The following is a 9611-nucleotide window of genomic DNA, read 5'->3' as shown; positions in this document are numbered from 1 at the left end:
TGTGAGTGAATTTGCATTTCAAAATTTATTTGGGAATTCTAATTAAGTTGAAATGAAATGCGTGAATGATTATATCTAATTCCCATTTAAAAATGAATCTCGGGAACAAGCCTTTAGTGAAAATATTTCTGTGATGTTAAATATGATTGCGATGCATCTGTGTATATCTGTATGATGCCTACATGTATTATTGAGAAATTGTGTGAAATTAAGTGTACTGAATCTGTGTACCCTTGTATTATGCTGATATGCATTATTAATAAATTATGGTGAAATTGATGCAACCGTGCATGTGCGGAGTGGGAAGTGCAATGCCAGTTGAATGACAAAGGATGTGATAATTATGACTGTGCATGTGCGGAGTGGGAAGTGCAAATGCCGGTTTAATGATAAAGGTTATGATAATTACGACCGTGCATGTGCGGAGTGGGAAGTACAAATGTCGGTTTAATGATAAAGGTTGTGATAATTACTACCATGCATGTGCAAAGTGGGGACGGCGATACGTAGTGCCCACAATTTCCTAGAAATTCAAAGGTGTGCAAAGAGGGATACTGAGTGATACCCCTTACTGAGTACTCCGATAGTTATTTCTTTGTACCACCAAGAACAGTGAAGACTTGGCGGTGTATATAATTGCTCATATCTTTGTGTATATATGTGTGATTGTGTGGTATGTGAAACCCTTGTTTGTGACGGTTTGTGATAAACCGTTAATTTTGCTATCTTGCTTGATAGAACAATTGGTGAATGAAATTGTACATGATACATATGCATATATGAATCGTACGGGTTGTGAAACCCTTATTATGTGACGATTTGTAAATAACCGTCAGTTTTACTACTTTGCTAGAATGATCGGTGTAAATTCAAGGATGTTTAATCCTTGAATGTGTAATAAATTTCTAAGCAAGGGAAAAAGGATTTGGAATAGTAGTTAGATGAAAATGGCTTTATTTTCAACCGGTGCATCATGATTGTCAAATTTCCTGGTTGAGATTGCTTGTTCCCTTCTAATATTCACTCACTGAGTATTGTACTCGCATTTTATAAAAATTCATGTTTTCAGATCAGGTGACTATTGGACCCTAGTTCGAGGAGTCCCCGTAGTGTATCTCTTGGGTATGTGTCTGACATTCGATAGTAATCCCTTTGATTGTAAATGTCTCTGCTGGAAGTCATGGGTCCTTTTGTATTGTGAATACAATTTAACAATGTGAATATGTGTATGCAATGTAAATTGCTAAATACATGATTGGTATAATGCATGTATATTATTATCGATAATGCCATTGTGTTTTGGCTATGTTCACACCCGGGAAAAGGTGTGTGTGTATGCATGATATGATAAATTTGTTCAGTAAAGGTAAATGGATAGGCTTGCTTGGGCTTAGTGAGCTATGCTCATTGAGCTCATGCAACGGTCATGGCCCGAGAAATTAGGTTGTAACAGTCTTATTTTGTTTAATTATTGTTATTAATTCCTATAACACCTCTAATTTTCGAGGTACATTAATCTAATTAAGAATGATCTGTTAAATATATATTATGCCTTGAGGACATCATTGATCTGTTTTGACTGTCAAGTGTTGAGAGTGTATAAGTTTTCATTTAGGCAAATTTTTATGAGGACATATAAGAAATGATAAATAAACTCTATGGTTTGAGGTTTTGATTTGTATTTGATGTGATAATTGAGGGTATGTATGTGTGGATTGGATTTTATGAATGATTTGAGGTTATGGAAGAGATTTAAAATGAGTTTAGACTCTAAGGAACATTTTTTATGAATTTGGACTAAAGAAGTCAATCCTAATGTATAGAGGGTTGATCTTGTGAAGTAGAAAGCAAGGGAAGTTAAACATTCTAGCCCAAGATTGACTATAGGCCCTCTATAGTCGATCCTAGGAAGGAAAAATGGTAGAAATGTGAACATTCTGATCCAAGATTGACTATAGACCCTCCATAGTCTATCTTGTAAAGCAAAATCGACTAAAAATAGACATTTTTGTCCAAGATCGACTATAGACCCTCTATAGTCGATCTTGTGAAAGGGAAAAGGGGTGAAAAAAAACTTTCTACTCTAAGATCGACTATAGGCCTTCTATAATTGATCTTAAGATGCCTAGTTAGCTTAAAATGGGCTTAAAAGCTCTAAAACTGAACATTTTCTTTTCATTTTCTCTCAACGCCACATTTCTCCACCCATTTTCTCTAAACTTTTACACCCTTCAAACCCATTAAACTCCAATCATAAATCATGGATTCTAAGTGTTAAAGGAAAGAGATTTCACTCCTAAAAGCTTGATTGTGTGATTTTGTTTTCTTTCTCTAGAGCTCAAAACCCTAACCTCCTAAAAAGGTTTTTGAAGCAATTTAGGATAGATTAGAGTGGATTGGAGCTTGGGAAACGCTTTTAGAGGTAAGATTAAGCATTTTTATTGATTGATTTTCAATTTATTTAACTAATTACTTAGATCTAATTTGGTCCAGCTTTGAAGAAATTAGCCTTCTTGAGTTGACTAAGGATTTGGGGTAGAAAATTGTACAATCCAATTCTTAAGGTATGGGTCTAGCTCATTATTAAAGAATTTGAGCTTATATGTTGGATTGTTAGGGATTTGGTTATTTTTAGAAGAGTTGGCATTTTTTGAAAGCTAGGATTTAATTAGTTTTGTAATATTTTGATGTGCTTAAGGGAAGATTAAGCCATTGGGCACATTTATGAGCTAAAAAACGATTGGAGGCTAAGGATTGAAGCTTGGCTATGGAGAACCTTCAACTTGTCACTACGAGTGGGTTAATTAAATGCATGTGATGCATAATGCATGGAAAATGCACTACATTGGTATTATATTATGAATGTAGACCTATTTGAGCATGCCTAGGCTAGAGAACTATGTATGTATATATGTGAATGTGATTGCCTAGATAGGTGTGCCTAGGTTAGTATATTGTTAATATAAATGTTAGTATATGTGTTTACTTGTGAATGCCAATGGGAAACATGAGCTATTAGACATTTAGATAATGTATGATTTTAATGGCTACTGGATATGTTGTGACCAAATCAGTGTGATAGTGGTACCACGATGTGGGATTACATTGCCCATTTGTTGACGGACTATTGATGCATGATCTATTGTGATAGTATTCATGTATATATGGTTATTAGGCCATGATTAAATTAAAATGAGACTGTTAATGTATATGTAGCCAATGAGCCATGATTATTGAGGCACTTAGAACTTTAATGAGCTTATTACCAAATGAAGCTTGATAAATGTGATTGCTGCTATGTTGTGGACATATGGAAAGATAGAGACATGATGGTCTCATTATGGAATTTTGTTCCGTTTGAGAAATGAATTTCGTACGTTGATATGTTTAAGGTTGAATGGGTATCATTACCCTGTGACTATATGTGTGTGCATGTAGGGATGGTTGCAGTGTCGTAATGTCGCTGACGGGAAATTACTTTAGGCGATGTCAACCATTGGGAGATTACTCTGGTTGAAGATATGATTCTTTGCCAGCTGTTTTGACATTGGGTGTGATTTAATTCTTTGCCCGTTGCTTCGACATGAGCGTGACTATGTCCAAGGGAGGACAATTGATTTGTTTCTCCCTTGTGCGTGATTTGTTTCTCCATTGATTGGCCATCGTACGTGATTGACTATGTCTAGGGGAGGATGTAAAACCCGACCCTATAAATACATGTCATGACATACATGCATTGAGTAGCATGTTATTACGCTAGAAAAGCACCTAAGAATAGACGAAACCTGATATTATACCTAACGGTACACTTAAATTGATTTAACCTCGAACTAGTTCAAATAGGAATTGTAGGATGAAATTTAATATTTTATAGTCCAGGAATGACTAAAAAATGATTGTTCGGAGTTCGAGGGTTCATTTGGGGTAAAATTAGAAATTTTGATATTCAAGGGCAAAATCGTCATTTTGCCACCTAAGATAATAATTTGATCATGGAGTGAAATTTTTGACCAAGATTAACTATTTGGAGTATAATTTAATGATAGGAAGTGAAAAAGTTTAATTCTGGTGATTTTTGGAGTGTAGGGGCAAAATCGTAATTTTGCCACCCACGGACAAAATTTGAGATTTTGAGAGAATTTAGATCAAATTTGACAAATTGGAGAATGGTATGAGTATAAGGGATGAAAAATATGTCTATGGGCAATTTTTCAATTTTTGGGGCAAAAATGTAATTTTTGACTTTTACGGGGGCAAAAGTGTAAATTTCAAAAATTACTCCACCGAGACTTTGGATGAGTCTGAGAATTTTATCTAAGCTATGAATATATGAGACAAGTGTATGGTGAAAATTTGGAAACAAATGGATGAAATTTTAAAAATGGGCCAATGGGAAAGTGACACGTGGCATTTTTTTAATGAAATAATATTATTTTAATGAAAAGTCAGCCCATTTAAACCCAAATTTTAAGTGCTGGCCGGCCATAAGGAAGAACAAGAGAGGAAATAGAGAGGAAAGGAAGAAAAAAAGAAAAACCAAAGAGAAACAAGAAAATTCAAAGGGAAATTCGCGGTTTTCGACCGTTTACGCGTCTAACGGTAAGATTTTTCGATTTTAGCTTGATTTCTACCTTTCCTATGCCTTTATTTCCATTTAGCATGCTTGAGGAGAGAGATCAAAAAGTGATATCAAGGGCTGGACGAAATTCTAGGGGAGAGAAATTGAAATTTTTAGGTTTTGATTTTTAGTTAAATTGATAGTTTTAGTTAGTTAAATGTGTTTAGAAATTAAATTGGGCAAGAAATCATTAAATTTTCACAATACCCACTCTTGGCTGGATGCTCAATGCTGTACAATGATGATGAATTGATTTTATTCTAAGGGAAATGAAGAGAAAATGATGAAAAACGATTAAACGTGATAGAAAAACAAAGTAGAAAATTAACCGAGTTAATGTCCCATTTTTGGCCGAATTTTCCAAGGAAGGGAGTGAGCTGATTTTGTTGTTTTTAGAAGGTTATTGGCTGATATTTAATGGTTAGAAATGTTGGAGAGAGAATGGGATGATTTAGAGCTAAAATGGAGCGCGTTAGCAATTTATCGGGCAAAGTGCCAAAAATAGGTTAATACCGCGTTTAAGCCGTTTTAGGCTATTGCATTTCATACCATGCATTAGTATAGGATTTAAGTTAATTATATAGTGATTTAGCATCAATGTGATGAATTGTGTAAATTTTTGTAATGTGTCTAGGAGGAGAGCCTTCCGGAAAAGGCAAAGAAGTCGTACCCGACGAGTAGTGATCGGGGCGCTTAGAAAGCTTTTAGTTTGTACAAACGGTGAGTAAACTTATTATTATTGTAAATTATCTAGAGTTTATTTTAAATGCCCTTTATGTATTTTATGAAATGAGAACGAGATTAAAACGGGATTTTTGATGTTTTAGGAATAAATGTGACAAATAAAAATATATTGTATTGATTATGAAATTGAGTAATTGGAGGCTGCAAATTGACTTGAAAAATATATATTTTCCTAGGAATGGCTTATGAGAAATGAGTATATGTGGCTATATTTTGTGAGTGCATTGGGAAATTTATGTAAGTTGTTTTTACTATGCAGGCTGGATAAATAAATAAAAGCCACGTTATACCGTCAAAATTTTATTAAAATTGGTGGGTTAGTCACTCCAGTGACGGGTTTTCGTGGACTGCCTATTAGAGGGGCACGGTAAATCCAGTTATATAGTTACTCCGATTGTAGAGGTGAGGAGGGTAACTCCCGGGGTAGTATTAGAGCTCACTTCACGTCAAACCCTCACGTGAATGTGTAACTCGGCCAACGCCAAGGGATGGCTTGTTTTAAAAATAAAAATGTGTTTCACGTGTGAATATTTTAACACCCTTGGTGGACTCGGTTAGATTCCTCGGCCAAGGTATCCCGGAGGATTAGTTTTGGCTTGAGCCTTGTTTTAATAAAAGACATAAGCCTTAACAACTGTTTTGGTAAATTACAAAAATTTTATGGTTTAAGAAATAAATTGAAAACATTATGAAATGGGTTGAAATTTGTTGTTTAAACTTGCCTCCATTTTACTCGCCTTTAGATATTTATGATAATGTCTGTTTACTCATTGAGATTTTATAATCTCACCACCCTCCTTTCCACCCATTTCAGGTTTAGTATAGGCTGTAGATAGCTAATCTCATCGAGGACTACCATTGGATCTGCATTTTCCAAACCGTAGGTTCACAGTTCTCTTTACTTTTGTTTATTCGGGGGCCCTCTTGTTATTGTAAATTAAATTAAATATTTTGGCTTACTGTATTTCAGTATGTATAAATTTATTTAGCTTTTATGCTATAAAAAAATTATTCACGTGTAACTCTATAAATATTGTTTTATAAGAAAATAGAATATTTTCCTTAATATTTCTTTTATTTTCTTATTATATTCAAATAACTGTAATTTCGTTTTAAATGAAGATTTTAGACTTTTAAACTCATTTTGAATATGAATTATGTGTTTTGTACTTGTATATTACGTTTTAGCCAGTTTCAAAATTTTTGAGAAAAAAATGACCAAAATACCCCTGTGTGGCGAAAATTTTATTTTGATTGTTTTTTATCTAAAGTAGTGTATATTCTCTAAAAACTCGATATTTAACAATGATTGCTCACAGGAAAGGAAAGAAACTGATATGTAAGCCTTGCGAGGTTTCGGTTGGCATTCCGGATAATGAGTGTCAATCGGGACGTCGAAGCGATTGTCATGGGCCTGAGGCAGGTTCCAGGTCGTGACAATTCTATTGGTATCAGAGCTTTTGGTTTTAAAGATAAGAGCTTTTGGTTTTAAAGATAAGAGTTTTTTGTTTTAAAGTGGTTTTAAAAATTTACAATATCAGTGCGACCCTGGATTAAGTTAGGTTAGGTTGAATAGAATGCATGCATTTTCATATAGAGCCTAAAGTTCCCTAAGCTTGCTCGTTTTCTTTTATAGATTATTATACCTCCTCGACGCGGACGCCCACCTCTCACTAGATCGGTTGGGAAGGAAAAAGGTCGTTGCCAATGTCGTCAGCTAGATGCAGTAAGGGAAGAATCGGCTGCGTCTACCATTCGGGCAGCACCTACTGCTGAGCAGGCCGATAGTCCTCCACATCCTCCACCTCCTCCGCCACCTACAGGTATTCCCACCATGCCTACTAAGGCAGCACAGGCATTAGCAGCTTTCTTTACCGCAATGGCTAGTGGAGCTCCGACTGGTCAAGTTCCACCTATAGTACCACCAGTTACTCCTTTAGTTCCACCACTGGTACAAGATGTATCCATTTCCAAGAAGCTAAAGGAGGCTAGACAGCTCGGTTGTGTGTCTTTCACGAGTGAGTTGGATGCCACTATGGCAAAGGACTGGATTAATCAGGTTTTAGAAACTCTCTCTGATATGAGATTAGACGACGACATGAAACTGATGGTGGCTACGAGATTATTAGAGAAGAGGGCTCGTACTTGGTGGAATTCAGTGAAGTCTCGTTCCACTACTCCTCAAACGTGGTCCGATTTTCTCAGGGAGTTCGATGGTCAATATTTCACTTATTTTCATCAGAAAGAAAAGAAGAGAGAATTTCTGAGTTTGAAACAGGAGAATCTAACTGTAGAGGAGTACGAGACTCGTTTTAACGAGTTGATGTTATATGTGCCGGATCTGGTCAAATCTGAGCAAGATCAGGCTAGTTATTTCGAGGAAGGGCTCCGTAATGAGATTAGAGAGCGGATGACAGTGACTGGTAGGGAGCCACATAAGGAGGTGGTACAAATGGCTTTACGGGCTGAGAAGCTCGCGACTGAGAATAGGAGGATTCAGATTGAGTTTGCAAAAAAGGAGGAATCCTGGTATGTCTTCTAGTCAGCCAGTAAAAAGAGGCAAGGACTTAGCGATTTCAGGGAGTACTACTTCTGTTTCCGTGACATCTCCTCGACCTCCATTTCCACCATCACAACAGAGACCTTCGAGGTTTAGCAGATCTGCTATGACTGGTTCTAGGAAGAGTTTCGGAGGTTCTGATCGATGCAAAAATTATGGGAATTATCATAGTGGGCTATGTAGAGGGCCAACAAGATCTTTCCAATGTGGACAGACGGGTCATATTAGGAGTAATTGCCCACGGTTAGGACGAGCCACTGTAGCTGCATCATCTCCACTAACTCGCACTGATATGCAGAGGAGAGATTCTTCTGGGTTACCACCGAGACAAGGAGTAACCATACGGTCCGGTGTGGAGAGTAATACCCCGACACATCCACCTTTGAGACCACAGAGTCGTACCTCAACAAGAGTTTTCGCTGTGACGGAAGATGAGGCACAGGTCTGACCTGGAGCAGTGACAGGTACTATGTCTTTATTTGATAAAGATGCTTATGTTTTGATAGATTCTGGCTCAGATAAGTCTTATGTGAGCACCACATTTGCATCAATTGCTGATAGAAACCTGTCACCATTAGAGGAAGAAATTGTAATTCACACCCATTTAGGAGAAAAGCTAGTTAGAAACAGTTGTTATAGAGACTGTGGGGTAAGGATAGGCGAGGAAGAATTTAGGGGTGACTTAATTCCTCTAGAGATCCTGGATTTTGATCTAATATTGGGTATGGATTGGTTAACTGCACATCGGGCGAACGTGGATTGTTTTCGAAAGGAAGTTGTTCTTTGAAATTCGGAGGGAGCAGAGATTGTGTTTGTAGGGAAACGTCGAGTATTACCATCTTGTGTAATCTCGGCCATCAAAGCTTCGAAATTAGTGCAGAAAAGGTATCCGACTTATTTGGCACACGTGATTGATACTTCAAAGGGGGAACCTAAGTTAAAGGATGTCCCAATAGTAAGTGAGTTTCTTGATGTATTTCCTGATGATTTACCGGGACTGCCACCTGATCGAGAGCTTGAGTTCCCTATTGATTTACTTTCGGGTACCGCACCTATTTCTATCCCTCCATATAGAATGGCTCCGGCAGAGTTGAAGGAGTTGAAAGTACAATTGCAAGAGTTGGTGGACAAGGGTTTTATACGCCCTAGTATATCTCCGTGGGGAGCATCGATTTTATTTGTGAAAAAAAAAGACAGTACACTTCGATTATGTATCGATTACCGACAGCTTAACAGAATGACCATTAAGAACAAGTATCCGTTACCGAGGATTGATGATCTTTTCGATCAATTACATGGGGCTACAGTGTTTTCCAAGGTTGATCTAAGGTCTGGGTATCATCAGTTGAGGATTAAAGAACAGGATGTACCCAAGACAGCATTCAGGACTGGGTACGGTTATTATGAGTTCTTGGTCATGCCTTTCGGGTTAACTAACGCACCGGTAACTTTTATGGATCTCATGAATAGGGTGTTCCACCCTTACTTGGACAAGTTTGTTATTGTGTTCATTGATGACATACTGGTTTACTCGAGAGATAATGATGAGCACGCTGCCCACTTGCGTATAGTATTACAAACTTTGAGGGAAAGACAGTTGTATGCAAAGTTTTCAAAGTGTGAGTTTTGGTTACAGGAAGTGGTATTCTTGGGACACGTAGTATCGAGAACTGGAATATATGTTGATCC

This window comes from Theobroma cacao, chromosome 2 (genome assembly GCF_000208745.1).
Source record: "Theobroma cacao cultivar B97-61/B2 chromosome 2, Criollo_cocoa_genome_V2, whole genome shotgun sequence".
NCBI lineage: Eukaryota > Viridiplantae > Streptophyta > Magnoliopsida > Malvales > Malvaceae > Theobroma > Theobroma cacao.
The sequence above is the reverse complement of the archived record's forward strand: the minus strand, read 5'-3'. Positions refer to the sequence as shown.